This window comes from Botryllus schlosseri, chromosome 1 (genome assembly GCF_051294905.1).
Source record: "Botryllus schlosseri isolate E-star chromosome 1, Bs_hap1, whole genome shotgun sequence".
Lineage (NCBI taxonomy): Eukaryota > Metazoa > Chordata > Ascidiacea > Stolidobranchia > Styelidae > Botryllus > Botryllus schlosseri.
The window spans coordinates 390,365-408,274 of NC_137236.1; positions in this window are offsets into that span (position 1 = coordinate 390,365).

Consider the following 17,910-nt stretch of genomic DNA (forward strand, 5'->3'; position numbering starts at 1 on the left):
TAATACAATTTTATACATCGATACGCTAGTGCAGTGCTTTTCAAGCTTTTTGAATACCATCAGCACTTTTTCTGCAAGATAAATTTCATGGCAACAAACCAACCGAAAATTGTTATACAAAAAGAAAATGTCGATACTTAACAAGATTTTGTTTATATGTGCAAGAAGTAGGCGACTGGTTCAGGCTATTAAATTTCTCATTAAAAAGACCACTCTATTCCGTAGTTTTGATTTCAACTATAGTGCACTAAACCTTTTTTTGGCGAAATAAGTGTTCAGTTTTGTACAATAACTCCTAGTGCTTGGATATCCAAGTGTTTATAAGAACCACCCCGCACTGCTATCCAGAATACAGCGTCTTTCCCTGTGCAAAAAAAGGTTTCCGACAAAGGTCTCACAACCTCCAGGTCGTCGAATGGCTGCAAATCCCGCATGTCTGTTTCAATGCTTCTCTAATTGGACTTGGAAAGTAAGCTCCAAAACTAACATGAAGAATAAGCACATATGAGATGGATACCCAGTGATACGCTGATAAACAGTGACCTTGGATATATGAAAACAATCTGCAAGAAATTCCACAAATTTTACCTGCATATTATCAGACCACTTAGGTGGCGTGGAGATTCAAAATTTTACCATTTGGGATCCATACTTTGAGGAGCCGTGACGGGGACAGAATTTGCTTTACAGAAACTTGCAAGTGAGAGTCTGTGACGATGGTATGTATTACTATCTTCGTGCCACGTGCTAATCGAACCATTTTTACGATAATATGATGATTTCCCAGAAAAATGAAGCAGACAGTTATTTTCAAGTCGTTAATCCCGCGTGTCGCAAGCTCAGACTCAGCTGATGTACTGTAATATACACATGCCACTACACCCGGTTTTGTATCAGACTTTTTAGTAGGTAATAAATACAGGGCGCAAATAGTAATTCACTACGGCTGGCGTGAGACAAAGTTATTGTAAAAGATACGAATAGGTCAAACACGTTTTTTCATTTACGTTTCAACGACCCAGGTTATGGAGCCCCTGCACTCGAATTTCCTATCAGGTTTATTTGAATTATTCCATAACAAGTACGGTGACAATTATTCACTATTTTCATCCGCATTCATCTGCACCACGTCTCTCATCCGCACTGCAAATTTTTCCATCAGCACAAATGCGTACCATCCCACAGGTTGAAGGGCACTGCGCTAGTTCATTTAATGGAGAACATCAAACTTTTGAATCGATTTATAAATTCGTAATGTAGGCTATTTATTAGGGATGGTGTGAACCTCTGAAAGGTTCAGGTTCGTGTGAACGTGAACCTTTTTGAGAAGTTCTGTGTGAACACGAACGTGAACCTCATGACGTCACGTGACGTCATATTGCTAATTTAAACCCTATATTTCAATTAGGTGATTGCCTATATTAATCTACTGTACACGATACCGAGCGACGACTCGGAACCACATAATAGCTCAGTACTCAAGTACATATTGACGCTTGAAACGTCGCCAAATGTATCAACTGGGGCAATCAAATGATATAATAATCCAATAAAATCAGTATCTTGCGTCACTTTGCCAACAATTTTGACCTGATCGGACAATGTATTCGGCGTCTGAGTATTGTCACATGGATATTGAGCAGAGTGTAAAATGGGTTTCTATACTTGCTACCGATTAACAAGTTATAAAGCAGTATAGTCAACACCCCAGTCGCACGGATTTGGTTTTTATGATACAGTATACATATGTAGTCAAGATTGACCCCGTACGCCTGCTAAATTTTTACATCAGAAGACGATATCAATCTCATTGATTGGTTGAATAAGGATCATTTGCTGACAAAATACAGGGTATTTCGCTCTTGATGTCATGTGATTGCGGGTCAAGCTCACAGCACAGAGACACTAAATATGCACAAACGGAGGGCTGGATATTTCTAGCAAACTTTCGTAACAATACAAGTAAATTTTTGAGATTGTCAAGGGAATGCTTGTTTAGTGTCGAATGTCTATACTGCCAGCCCCATGCATAGAGTGGCCCGCAGTTGAAAGTCAATATATTTGAACCAAAGATGTTATAATGAAGTGAAAATTGCAATATATGAAAAAGGTTCACAGTGCAGAACCTACCAAGGTTCTGTTGTGAACGCGAACCTCAAATTTTCCGAGGTTCACACACAGAACACGAACGTGAACCTCACGTTCACACCATCCCTACTATTTATCTGCGTCATGTCATGACAGAGTTCATGCCCTACTTTGGTCTTGGCATACATCACAATCCACAATAATGTAATTACTGGACCAAACTTTTTAAAAGTAACCTACCTCTCAACTACTTGAAGAATATTTATATGTTATTGTGTAACCGAAGAAGATTGTAAACCAAATTCGTTACATATTGACTCTACCTTTTGGAGAGATCTGTGAGTATAATGGAGTCTGGAGTCCAGCCCACACCAAAGTTGTTGCCTTTTGAAGAGAAATCCAAGAATCTCAATCAAGTTAGTGCTTTTTAATAGAGCCACATACAACGAGTGTGATATCAAAAAGGCACTAGCAACTGTCTAATTAAAATGAGCCTCTGATATTTGCTTTCAAGCTGCACACTTGCCTTAAATACGTTTTAGGTTAATTTTGATTTTTGATGACTGGTCTAGAGTAGGGCAGAACCATAATACTGAAAATCTTGTATTGGATATTGGCCGTCATGTACCAGTTCGAACGAGACATTACCTGCCGCGATACGAATTCCTCTTGTTCTAATTTTCATGATTTCGGTTCTTCTGTTGACTGGGAATCCTTTTCATATCAGTACTGCTCACTGCTTGATACGCTCGAATTTCTTTCGCGTTCAGGATTTTGCCTGAAATGGCAGCCATAGATTCAGTTACAGACAGACTTGTACAATCTACCAATCTAGTTAGTTGGTGATCAACTAACTACTTACTATTCAGTTAGTTCTAGTTGCGGATTCTGAAAAGCGAGTAGTTCTAGTTCTAGCTCATGTTGTGGATTTCATAAGGTTAGTAGTGATAGCAGGGTTCTAATGACTCGACTCGAGTCACGATTTTTGGTGAACCGACTGGACTCGTGTATTTTGTGCAAATGCATAAAATGACTCAAATCGACTCGAGTTATTTTGTGCATTGACTCGACTTGTACCCGAGTCATCATACATTACTCGAACCAAGTCACGTGACTCGAGACTAGGACGCCAAGGCAGACATTTCATTGTAACTTCAAAAAATAGTTAGGTAATCATATTATTGGTATTTCGGCTATCGGTCCTGATACTTGTAAAATAGGGTCTGGAACTGTTAGAATTGAGGAAAATTACGATATTATGAAAGCGGGCAATTCTAAATCACTAAAGCACAGTTGAAAAAGTGGGTTGAATCGGATTGAGATCAAAACTTAACAGTGAACACAATGACATGGACTCGGACTTGACGCGATGTTGTATTGAAAATGACTCGACTTGACTCAAGTCAAAACTATAAAGGTGAAATAGACTTGTGACTCGGATTCTTCTGACTTGGTCACAACCCTGAGTTGTAGTTGCACAATTATAAAATAAACAACTAGAAAACACGCGTTTTCCTATGAAGTACATCATGATACCGGTGTTCTGTCGTGATAGGTTTTTGTGGTCATCACTACTGGCAGGGGCATAGCCTGGGTTTGAGGGTCGAAACCCCTTGCCATTTGACGCTCGAAACCAGATCTTATTAAAATGCAGTTTCTATCTCATCTGCAATGCAAAGTTTGTATTATAATCAGAGTTAGATGTGTTTCATCTAGATAGTATGGGATTTCCAAAGGCCGTTGGGGTCTACATATACTTGTAGTTGCGAGTTTTGCAACAGTCGCAATAGTGAATTAAAACTAAACACGGACACATCTACTTACATTTTCGTCTCAATTCAGCACGTCGACGCAGTTTGTCGCTTCTTCCGAGGTTTTGAATTGGACGAGGGCACATCTCTTGGTCATTTTTCTCCGATTAAACTCCCGAAATAACCGTCTCTTGTCGATTCGTTCCAAACTTCGCAAAATTCGCGGTCTTTTGGGGTATTTTAGACTAAAAAGAAGGACAAATTACCAAAAAGATGGAATTTTGGGCGAACGGAGAACAGTTCTTGAAAAAGGAGGACAAATCCTCCTAAATGTGGACGCATAGTTGGAATTTTATGCTTTCTAATTGAGAATCCTTACTGACTACTTTGACCACCTCTGCATACCGTCCACTTTTCCACTTATTGTGACGTCAGGGTCATAATATGAGTGCGTCACACATATATTCCTCACCATGTTAGTTATGAAAGCAGGCAACAATCTGCACCACCCAAGAAACGTGGACTGCAGATTTGCACAAACTAGGGATGGTGTGAACCTCTGAAAGGTTCAGGTTCGTGTGAACGCGAACGTGAACATCATGACGTCACGTGATGTTATATCGCTTATTCCAACCCTACATTTCAGTGATGAGATAGCCTGTATTAATGTCCACGCTGCCTAGCGGAGACTCGGGCCACATAGTACATACTGTCTTTTTAAACGTCGCCAAATGTATCAACTGGAACAATCAAATGATATAATAATTCCATAAAATCGATATATTCCGTCGCTTTGTCAACAATTTCGACGAGGACTTCCAAGGGAACATAAGCTTACGCCTAAACGGCCTAGGCCAAACTGGAGAATCAGTGGTGCTATGTTGATATTGAGCGAAGTGTGGTATGGGTTTTACCCCAATACCAAGTTATACAGCATTAGCCAACACCCCAATCGCACGGATTTAGTTTTTATGACACAATAAACATATACGCGTGCTGGATTTTTTTAAATCAGACAATTTTTGAGATTGTCAAGGTGTATGATGCTCGTTTAGTGTTGATATTTTATGCTACCAGCGCCATGCATAGAGTGACCCGCAGTTGAAATGCAATAAATTTCAACCAAAGATGTTATAATGACGTGGAAATTGTAATATATTAGAAAGGTTCACAGTGCAGAACCTACTAAGGTTCGTTTGTGAACGTGAACCTATAAATTTCCGAGGTTCACACACAGAACGCGAATGTGAACCTCACGTTCACACCATCCCTAGTACGAACTACCAATCTGGTTAGTTGACAGTGGACCAACTTCTGGCTATACGCAATGACTCGAGTCCAAGTCGAGTCATTACACAGATTGACTCGAGTCGAGCCATATCCGTACTTTGAGATAATGACTCGAGTCAAGTCGAGTCAGCAGAAAATCGTGGTATGAGTCGATCCATGACTCGAGTCATCACAACCCCGATTTCGGTAATGCTCAAGTACAGGTTGGTTTGTCTACTGGCACTACCGACTCAGTTCGTTACGATTTTAGACTGCTTCTACTTGTACTTCACACTTTCGTGTAAAACTGGCCTACTTACTTCTCAAACTTGATGGTTTGTCAAGTGGAAGGTAGTTTGGGGATGAGCTTGCATGATTTTGATGAGCTACATTGGCATGACACGTGGGCGAAATACCCCTGCATCACAAACACCAAATATATTTTAGAAAATTGCACATAAGCCTACAATTATTTCGTGTCATTTGTCATGCTACGTTACTCACGGAAGTGCACATGCAATTCCGAAAATACTCAACTTCGATTACTTGCTAAAAGCATGTAACACGTCTAACAAATCGACTTTTTCAAACTACCTACTCGTGTACTCTTCAGACCTTTCATTTTGTACGTACCCTGGACGTAGACATTGAAAATCTATTTGAAATCGAGTGGAAATTTACGGTTATCTTCGACCTCCATTTCAGTTTCTTCCTTGACTACTTAGATCACCTAGTAACAAACAATACAGTTTCCAGTTGAATATTTTAACTTGCGGACCCTTATTTTTGGCGTCAAAGTCAGACTGCATATCCCATATTACTCACCATCTTAGTAATAAGAATAGGCATCAGTCTACACCAGTGGTTCTCAACCGCCGGTCCGCGACGGCTTTCCTGCCGATCCGCCAAGCATTTTACAATTTTATACCTTAATTTCAAGATGCAATATGTTGAAGGCTTTTCCATTGATAAAATTGAGGTAACATTAGGTCTCGAAACATTTGCATGCGAGCGACAAGTATGACATAACTCGCTGAAATGCGCAGTTTGCACGATGATTCGTTTTCCATTCATTCATTTTGTGCAGTAGCCAAAGCCCCATCGTAACTGCCGCACCACAAACCTCAAATTGAATGGGGGTCCAAATTAAATATAATATAGAGTGTTTTAGTTGAAACTTCATCCAACTTTCTTCAATTTTTTTCACGCTTTGTCCGATTTAGTGTCATTAAATCACCTTGATTATTGGGTGCCCTTCTGCCATGAAATACGCATGATTTTTAAGATTAGGCATTTTCGGCGTCAGTATTTCCGCGCCACGACGCACCAGCACATCATGAAGTTTAGGCTAACATAGGACTGCGTTAAAACCTTGGCCGAAACGACTGCTCTTTGCAATGATTGGAGCCGCATTTCGTTATCTTGGCAAGAATTATTTTCCAGTGAAGAAATAGCAATTTGGAATCGTGCGTCTTTTAGCTTTCTACGCTTGGGCGATTTCAATATCGATTCACTATATAACACAGAGTAGGTCATGAATTAATGACATGCAACGAAATAATTATTGCTACGGTCCTGCCCAAATATGTTTAATTTGATTACATGCCCTAAATATTCCAAGACGACACCTCACTCAGCTCTACCGGAGAATCTGATAATTCTGAGAGGATAAGAGAAATTATAGCAATATGTACGCAATTAACAATATTATTGACTGATTTGGTCATAAATTATAGAAAATTTCTGCGCTTCGCGCGATTAGGCCACGTAAACAATATGCCTGCAATAAGTAGAATGGATATGCTCACAAGTACTGGTCAAAGCATTCATCTAACTGTTGGGGGCCAAAGACCAATTTTTTTCGAGGGCCTGACTGACAACGTGCCTTTTCGGCACTGGTTTTGTGTATAGCGGTATGGCCAGGTATAGCAGTTGCCAGGTGTTTTCATGCGGCGCATTGTATTCGTAGTAACCTAGGGTAGAATAGGCTTCGTCTGGTGGTAGTGGGCAATGAACATTCAGCAAGGTAGCACGATGAGGTGCTTGGTTCGACTCCGAAACACTTTTTCTTTCGATATTGTCGAAAAGAAGAATATTATTCGAGTTGGCGTGATCGGTTAAATTCGCGGCACACTGCACGACTCTTTGGCGGTAGCACATTTATCTGTGAAAGGCAATTTTAGCTCGACTCAGCAGACTCACTACCGTAAAATCACATGGTTGCTATCATGAACATAATTAATTACGATAAAAACACTAAAAATGTCATTCTCTAGCACCATATGCTTGCCAAAAACGGATTCATACTTTACATTTTGGGGTGGCAACGATTTCTGAAAGTCCACCGTTTTGCTTCTGAAAGTCCACCACCATATTTTTTGAAATTTTACCGGTCCGCGAGGTGAAAAAGGTTGAGAACCACTGGTCTACACCACACAAGAACCGTGTATAGTAGATTTATGCTGCCGATTTAGATTGTTGACAGCATACCAACTACAGGCTTTTTATAGTCGGCCTAGTTTTAGTTCCAGTTCCAGGGTTTAAAAAGTGAGTAGTCCTGGTTGTAGATTTTAGATCTAAAATTCCAGAGTTTACACAAAACTCGCGGCTGCCGACCAGTGATGCAACGAGATGCATGTTACAAAATAAGCTCTACCTTGGTATCGTAGATCTGGCCGTACGCCGAGAAATCCTTGGCCAAAACATCTTCCAAAAATTGACAGATTTCGAACCAACACCAGCCGTCCTTCGTGAACACCGTTAAACGTCTTGGGATCGCCTTTCTTCTCGAACCTAATAACTAAAAGCAAACAAGAATTAAGACCAAGCGCACACAGCATGGCACTAAATGCCGTTTTGCTTATCTCGTATGGGTGCAGCTATTTTGATAATGCCGCCAATTACGGTATGCTGCCTGAGTAGCAATAATTCGGAAACTATAATGAAGTGAGAGACAAGGCGCTAATTTTCGTTTGGATATTATATTACCGTTGTATTGCATAAAATCTCGGAGTAGTTTCATGCTATCTGGAACAATGGGTAGGGCTTTGAAAAATTGATTGATTCTATTCTGAATCACGCATTAAGCTTCGAGTCGAGTCGAGTATTTGAGTATCACTCATTATGACACCATGACAGAATGTACCTTTCATGCGACCACAAATAATATATTGCCGGTTATCCGTCACATTAAAGATACTTCGGTATTTTTTCGCCCAAACCGATTCCATCGCAGTTTTCGGCAATTTTGTCGGAGGATCATAACTTTTGAAATCTGTTATTTCCAGTAACGTTCGTAGCTCTGTACTATGTCGCGTATGCCGCGGCACGGCCAATAAAGTTTTCAAGACTTCTTCAGTAGAAATCTATCAAAACTTTAATTTTCGTTATAAATTATCTTTCAAATGCGAGGAGCATATGATTTCAGTGCTCGAAAAAATCGTATTTTACTACTCGACTAGAATCATTGTGCCCAGCCATAACAATGCGTATAAAAAATGTGAGAGATGTATAGAGCGGACAACAAGATGGATAAAAAGGGCAAACAATTACTTCTACTGCAACGTCAACATAGTGTAAGGCTAGAGCTAGGATTGCATTGACTCAACTTGAGTCGGACTCGAGTCATTATATTGGATATACAAAATGACTCGACCCGTACTCGAGTCATTGTGCTGTGCATTCCTCGACCAAGTCACAAGACTCATCTACTAGTACCGATACTTGAAAAATAAGCAGAGAAACTGTGTTTATCTGTATTTATAAACATGTTAGAAGTAAGAAGAATGACTAGTAGTTGTTACTGGTGGCGAGAAAACGCAGATATTCGGATCTGAAATCATTGGTTTGTCAAAAAATATAATTCATAATTTACCTACTTTTCACCTCATATTTCATTCGGGCATTGATGTTTGTCAGATTCCGACCGATCCGTTTAGATTGTCGCGTAAACGTCTTTTACGAAAGATGTACCTGAGGAACAGCCTTTCAAATGAGATGCAATCAACTGCAATATAATCAGAAGTGGTTGTATAAAGTAGAACCAGTAAATCTATCTATACATAGAAAGCACAGTACCCGGCTAAAGTACCCGGCTCTATTTCCTATAGTTTACAGGCACAAATAGTCAAGATGTAATTGGTGTTACTCAGGTAGAAGTAACGTCATACATTTCTAGTCATGCACAATTCGTTAGTTAGAAGATAAAGGCCAGTTTTTCCCAGAAACTGAAAGCTGTTCCTGTAGTTTAAGTAGACCAAAATCTTAACCACTCCGATAATTAGTGCTAGTATGCAAAACCTATTTTGGATTTTATTACTGTAAAAAATTAAATTGACTTCATTACTGACCACCACTGCTTGCATAGGACCAGATTCAGTTTTCTCGTTTATTTCACGCCCAAGCTTAGCATTGGTTGTGTGTGCTTGAAGCGAGATGAAATATATTTTGAATATCGGCGGCTACATCGCCATGATCAGCACAAGTGTAGTTATCGGTTTGATCGCTAGCTGATGAAATATCCGGTATTGGTCAGGCTCTAGTTCAACACACAATGACAGGGGGAAGACTTGAACACCCTACTCATTTTCCAAACTAGCAACTAGAACTAGAATTTTTCAAAACTAGCTACTAGAATTACTCATTTTTAAAAATTCGCCAATAGATATAGAAATATGATAAACCCACTTTTTATTACTGTTTGGTTATATCGATTACTATCGAATGGCTTGAATTTTTATTATACTAATTTTCCTCGCTATTAGCAGTTTCTGGTCGAATCTCCGAGTACCAGTACCAAAAGAAGAAATTACAATAGTTTGGTCACTTTACTATTCTTTGAAATTACAATGAAATATCAGTCTTGTGTGTCTGAGTCAGATGTCATATGACTTGTTTCGAGTCAACTCAATTCACAGATTGACTTGAGTCGAGTAATTTTCTTATTTGAGAAAATGACTCGAGTGAAGTCAAGTCATCAGAAAATCGTCGAGTCATGACTCGAGTCATTACAACCCTGGATTGTGGTGTCAAGTATATATGTTTTGGGGTTAGTTAACGCAAAGAAGCTGATCTGATCGATGTATTATCGTCATTGCTACATGTACTTAACCTTAATAAATTGATGTTACTTTTTTCAATTTAAACCAACTCATTTGTCAGATCTTGAATCATTAAATTTTTTCAAAAATTTAAATTCATACTTACTCACTTTTAACGTACCCAGTATGTCTGTCAGACATTGATGATGTGAGTCAGATTGCAACTGATCGGTAGATATTGAAACGCAATTGGCTTTTATGATGAGCTTATGATGCATTGGAGGAGCAGGCCTTTACATGATATGTTATGTGCGATCATCTTCTGCTTGCAATCCACTGTAACAAAACCAAGAGTGTGGTGTGAAGTAGAATCAATGAGCTGATCAATCTAGAACAGGTTCTTAGACCCAGGTATTCCTACCAGCAGATGTGGTAGATAGAGAGTTAGTCAGATCAGAATACTCGAATGTGAATCAAGTTTTAATTCTAATGAGAGTCGAATAGTAAAATTATGCACGGTAGTCGTTCAATCAATAGAGCTTCAAGGCTGCCGTAGTGTAATAAATATTATTAAAACCATAATTTCTATTGATAAATTAACTCCTACTGGTAACAAGTCTAGGACTAGTATGAGTTCATTTATCAACAAAAAGTCATTGTTTTGATAATATTGTACCAGGATTGTAATGACTCGAGTCACGATTTTCTGATGACTCGAGTCATTTTATAAAATTACGAAAATTACTCTAGTTGAGTCAATCCGGGTATTGACTCGACTTGGACTCGATTCATTGCTAATGACTCGAGACACAGACGGCCAAGGCCGACATTTCATAGTAATTTCGAAGAATAGTAAAGTATCCACACTATTGGGATTTCGTCTATTGATTCTGGTACTTGAAACTGTGACTAGAAACTGCTATAAGTGAGGAAAATGAGTATATTATAAATGCGAACCATTCGATATTACCAAACAGAGTTATAAAATGTTGATTTAATCTGACTTTAACTGGAAACTGAGCAGTCAACAACAGTGACTTGGATTCGAGTCATGATACCATGACTCGGGCTTGACCCTCTCCTCGCTGACTTGGACTCGGACATGATTCGGTGGTTAATTGAAAATGACTCGACTCCATACCAAATCAAAACTATGAAAGTAAGATTGACTTGTGACTCAGAGCCTTATGACTTGGTTACAACTATGCCTCGCAAGGTATTTTGTTATTGAATAGTATACAGACCTGTACAAGCTTAGGCTATAATTTAGGTAGTTGCCGGAAACTAACAACTGGTTTATGAGTAGTTTCAACTTCCAGTCGCATATTTTAAAAAGTGAGTTGTTTTAGTTCGAATAGCGCATTTAAAATGAAAATAAAAATAAAAAAGGGAAAATACGTGTCATCGTTTGGCCCAAATCAATCTTTTGCATTTTCGTTCTTTTCCAATTTATTCCATTCTATTGTGCCGAGACCTTCAGCGGCTTGCGTTCCTACACAGAAAACGACATAGGGTCAATTACGTCAGCATTGTAATTTTGTAGAACTTTTGATAGGTCAATCGGAGGTGGGTTGGCGACTTACTAAGTTGCGTCATGACTTGGACAAAAAGAATATTTTGAGCTTTTCTGAATTAGATTAGAATTAGAGCTACACAGGTTTCTCCAAATTAGATTAGAACTAGAATTACTGATTTTGCAAAAATTGTCTATGGGCCTACACCCTACACCCTTGACTTGCCGACTCGGAATTTCAGAAATGCGGATTGACTCGTGACTCAAAGTCAAATTTACGAGTCAATTTCAAGTCATCAAGAAATTGGTGTCGCTATAAATCGCTGTATACTTTGGAAATGTTCAGATTGTTCTCGCTACGCAGGTGTGACTTGTTGGAGCGACAGATCTCATTCATTCAACGGTAGGAGGTATCTATAACTTTTCTATAGACTGGTCATAGGTAACCAAATCGCTTGTATGATCTAATATTATGAATCAAATTCGAATTTAGTTTACAAGTTATATTACTAGTCGAGCATTGGCGTAGGCTTAATTTTTATCTCATGGATATGTTGTTAGGTAATGTATTATACCAATTCGTCTCCGCTATCTCAGGTTTCGTGTTCTAGTCTCTATTTTGGCGGATACATTAAAGACTGTGAATCTAACAGTTACGTATTTTACCAGTACTATGCATTTTGGAGCTATACAGCGCATATCTGCATGTGTAATTATCTCATATTCATCCCTCGATTTAAAATAAATGGCGACTCAATCTGAATTTTGAACAGCTAGCAAAATGCAATGTGTTGCCTTGTGCTCCGAAAACACAACTTGACTTAAATTGTGAGTTGACTTGACTTGATTCGAGTCAACATTTGCAGTGACTTAAGATGACTTGTAACTCGAAAGTAGTGACTTGATCCCAACACTCCTGACGGAACAGTGAGACATAGCATATTTTGCATCAATCACCAATGGCTCAGCAAGTACATGATACTACAATAGATTAGTGAAAAACACAGATGGATAGCTTCTCGCAGCATAGAGGCAACTAGAATGGAACATGGCAGTATTGAAAAATCATTTATTTGCTGTCCAATCATGGTAGTTTTCTGAAGAAAATGGCTACAACCTAAAATTTTATCACAATTTTATGTTTAATTTGTTACAACATCATTTTAGAGCGCATGACCCTTGAAAATAATTTTTGGAATATTTTTTGTACGACAATATTTCTCAAAAACTGTTGCTTCAGCAATACTTAAAAACATTTTTAGCTTATCGTAAAACAAAATGAGGTCGCATGTAAATGCTGGTTTTATTTTCGTTTTAATTGGGGTCGCCTATTAAGAAGCTGCCGACCGATGGTCTAGAGTAGGCCAGCCCCACAATAATGACGAGTTTTTTGCTGAACATTGGACCGCACATACCTGATCTTAAGAAACCGTCCCTGCCGAGATGCAAATTCCTCTTGCTTTCCATCTCGTTCTTTTACTTCTTCTGTTGATTTATCATCCATTCACGTCTGCTCTCAGCTGGATTAACTCGAACCTCATTCCCGTCGAGGTTGTTGCCCTGCAATGGTAGTCACAAATATGTTAACAGATCGACTTGTACAATGGGGAGAGTTAAAAAAAAATTTTTTCAACTTTAATTTTTCAAGTTGTCAGGTTACCTTAAAAACGCGTTGCTCACCAAATTTGACTCAATTCCAACCAGTAAGTAGATGCCGAGTTCATTCAAACTGAAATTTTGCTCAGTTTTGAAATAATAGTATTTACGGTGACCAATTTCGACACACCGACATGACCAAAATCATGTTCCAGGTATGCCTTAAGTGGGAGGGATGTCTTCTCCATTTGTTTTGATCTTGATAGGGTGGAGTGTGGAGTTTGGTGAAGACATCGCCAGTAAACGAAAAAAAAAGATGTGACATGGATTAGCTGGAAATTATTCCACTTCATTGAAATAGACACGTTTAAACGATGGTGAGATTATTTTCAAATAGAGTAGGCCTACTTTATGCGCTGAAATTAAGTGACCTGACGATTTGACAACCAGGTCGATGAAATTTAAAAAAAAAGTTATTTTGACCACCCCTATCTTGCAGGTATTGCTAGCTCAGAATCATGACTACTGACAGGCTGAGGATGGGTTTTGAGCGTCAGAACTCCTTCTATTTCAAGCTTGAAACACCGTCCTTTTGAAAAGCCGATTCTATCTCCAATACTTCTCAGTTCATTTGTATTTCAGTAGTATGTATTATTATCAGTTATTAGTTAGTTGTGTTTTATTTAGTAGGGCATCGGATTTTCAAAGGTCGTTAGTTCTAGATCTGATAGAAGATGTAAAGTTTTGCAAAGTGAGTACAGATTTTGAAAATCCAGCAGTTTGTACAAGTCTGGTTACGGCGCCGGAATAGTGGTTTACAAGTAAGCATGGTCGTATCTACACACGTTTTCCTTACCATTCAGCGAGTCGATACAATTTGGTCTTGAATTGGACGAGAGCACATCCCTTGCACATGCCAATGGTGGAATTGATGGAGACCTGAATACCAGATGTCAAAGTGACAGCAACATATTAAAATATACGAAAACGTGCTGGAAAACAATGAACATGTATCTGATCGCCATACCTACAATGCATCTAATATCAAAAAGGAAGCATCAAGTTTCTCATTAAATTCGACTTTTTATGTTTGCTTTCGACTTCCACGCACTTGCCGTTTACACACATTGAGTTCATTTTGATTTTTGGATGACGATTTTGATTCACATAATTGGAATTTTTTGTCAACTTGATTTGAGTTGAGTCATCTTCATGGAAAAGGAAAATGGAAAATGACTCGAGGCAACTTGAGACACTTTATGTGTGGTGTCAATTTGTAGGCCTACTACAGTCATTGCGCAAGACTCAATGAAGTCATATGACTCAAACATTCTATACAACTTGATTGAAGTCTCGTGTATCAGGATCAATACTTGACTCTGCGACTGGAGCCAAGACGAGTCAAGTCATGACTCCATTTATTACAAGCCTGAATGTAGCCACCGTATTGTCATTAAATGTTACGAAAATATTGTATATCCGCGTTTCTGTTGCTGATTATCAGTGAATCAAAAAGATGATTCTTGCCATTTTAAAAGCTATTACTGGGAAATTATTACCAAAAGCCTGCGACTCATTTAGTCAATCTATTTAGTCAACTTATAATTAAGTACTTATCAGAACTCCTGCTTTTGAATATTACTTCAAGTAGTTGTAACAAGTCTCAAATCACCCATAATTGATAAGAAATTAAGGGGTCGACTTCAGACTTCCTACCAAGTGTCGGAGATTCATCTAGGCTCCCCCTTGTCATATCATCTGTGTAAGCAGTGTCTTATAAAAGCCCAGACGCGGGCCGTGCTACAAGTCGGCAGCTAAAGGATAGAAATGAAGAAAATTGGTCTGGTTTTAATGACCATGGTAGTCAACAAACACCATGAACACCACAAACAACAACATAATTACTTTTACTTCAACCACATGATAGTGCAAGGCTAGAGCAAGAGCTAGAAACTGTGTTTACCTGCAGTCATACACATGTTAGGAGTGAAAAGAATGAGTATATCATGGTTTTTACTGGTGCTGCCAACAACCAGTGTTGGGATGACTCGAGTCACTTTTTTCGTATGACTTGACTTGACTTGGCGTGTCAGAAATGTGGTTTGACTCGTGACTCGGAGAAAAGGTTTCTAGTCAATTTCAAGTCATCAAGTAACAGTGTCGATAAAAATGGCTGATCTTGCATATATTCGAATTGTTCTCGATACGCTGGTGTCACATGTAAGAGCGAGCAATCACTATTTTGAATGATAATTATAGATTGAGGCTTAGGGTGGAGTGAAAAAAAGAAAATTTTGAATTTCAAAAAGTGCCTCTGATATTTGGTCCCAAATCAAAAATGAATAACTTCTATCATAATTTCAGGTTCTTACGCCCTCTAGTGGCCGAGCTAATTCACCAAACGAGTCGAAAATAGCTAATTTTGCCATATCCTGATAACCGCTTATGCTAGAAAGCCAGTTTTGGGTTTAAAATCTGCGGAAGCAACATGTTTCTATCTCACTTCCATAGAACTTTGTCCTGAAAATGTACAGAAAAAAAGTTACAAGCAAATTGTCGATTTTTAGACCGCCATTAAAAGTGTTGGATGGTTGTACCAAATTTGCAATGCCAATTAACATGTTACTGTTTGTTACATTGCTGCTTTAACAACGAAATCTTGTTTGAAGGACTTATCAGTTGATTTTTATATCAACCTAGTATAATTTGGATAGTAGAGAGCATGATTGAACTTTCTTCATAGTTGTAAAGGAGCTACATGACCATTGGATTTGGTACAATGTATTTTCCATAAACGAGTTTCCTATCGCGCGAAAAGTCAATCAACTGATATTGAAATTTAGTCAACTAACTCAGTTTCACAAGAAATCTAGAACATCAAATTCTTATAAAGAAATGGAAACTACGTTCTTGCAAGATATTGATAAGCTTTTTGGCATCTTCTGCTGCGATAGCAAACAGAGAGATGGAATTTCACTCCAATGTGGCTTAAGGATGGCACCAAAGGATTTGAAGATCAAAAAGCAGAGCGCAAGGGAAAATGTTTGGTTGACGCTGTGTCTCTTTCATCAGCTGACAAAAGATTTCGAAGGCAGTCAAGCTCAATCCAACAACCCGGTGCTTCTAATGCAGGTGCCAGCACTTCTATTGGGCAATTCAGCTTTAATCAAAGTGATTCAGAGTCAATGCAATCTTAATCAACATCTTCTGGTAATGATTCAACTTTTATAGGAGGTGCTCAACCATCAAACCAAAAGCATGTGTTGGGGATCAACAGGGCAAGAGTTTGTGAACGGTATGATGTATTGGACCTTACAGGAGCTGCTGCTCCAACTTGTGTATTGCAATATGTTGGAATAATCAACTAAAAAAGTGATTCGTTTGTGGTAGATCACGGCAAATAACGAGGAGAGAGAGAGAAAGGTGCAGAAAAGAAATTCAAAGAAGAGAAGCAGAAAACTTAAATCTTGTGTATGGACTCTACTTCGACGGAAGAAAACATGACACTTTAAATATGGTTGAGGCACCCACTGAGAATTCTCTATGACAACAGAGCTGGAGGAACATATTGTTTTAGTAGGAGAACCAGGTGAGTATTACCTCAGTCACTTGTCACCTCCCAATGGAAAAGGTCGTATTTTGGCAAGAAATATATCAGTTTATTTCCAACACCGACCTCTGCAAAAACCCAGCTATTGTGAGATCAGACGGTACAGCTTCAATGACAGGGAGATTCAAAGGCTGCATTTGTGCAATGGAAGAAATTTTACAAAGACCACTTCAATGGGCTATCTGCTTGCTTCATGGTAATGAGCTGCCATTCTACATATCCGCCTTGAAAGTTGTAATTTATAATCTTGTATTTCGTGTTTGAATTACGCATTGCTGTGAAAACATATCGTAATGGCAGCTCATTACCATGAAGCAAGCAGATAGCCCATTGTAAAAGTTCATTGCACGAATGCAGCCTTTGAATCTCCCTGTCATTGAAGCTGTGCTGTCTGATCCCACGACACCTGGGTTTTTGCAGAGTTTGGTGTTGGAAATAAACTGATACATTTCTTGCCAAAACACGACCTTTTCCATTGGGAGGTGACAAGTGACCGAGGTAATACTCACCTGGTTCTCCTACTAAAACAATATGTTCCTTCAGCTCTGTTGTCATAGAGCATTTTCCAGTGGGTGCCTCGACCATATTCAAGGTGTCCTCTTTTCTTCCATCGAAGTAGAGTCCAGACACAAGATTTAGGTTTTCTGCTTCTTCTCTTTGTATTTCTTTTCTGCACCTTTCGCTCTCTCCTCGTAATTTGCCGTGATCTACCACAAACGAATCACTTTTTTAGTTGATTATTCCGACATATTGCAACACACAAGTTGCAGCAGCAGCTCCTGTAAGGTCCAATACATTATACCGTTCACAAACTCTTGCCAAGTTGATCCCCAACACATGGTTTTGGTTTGATGGTTGAGCACCTCCAATAAAAATTGAATCATTACCAGAAGATGTTGATTGAGATTGCATTGACTCTGAATCACTTCGATTAAAGCTGAATTGCCCAATAGAAGTGCTGGCACCTGCATTAGAATCACCGGTTGTTGGATTTAGCTTGACTGCCTTCGAAATCTTTCGTCAGCTGATGAAAGAGGCACAGCG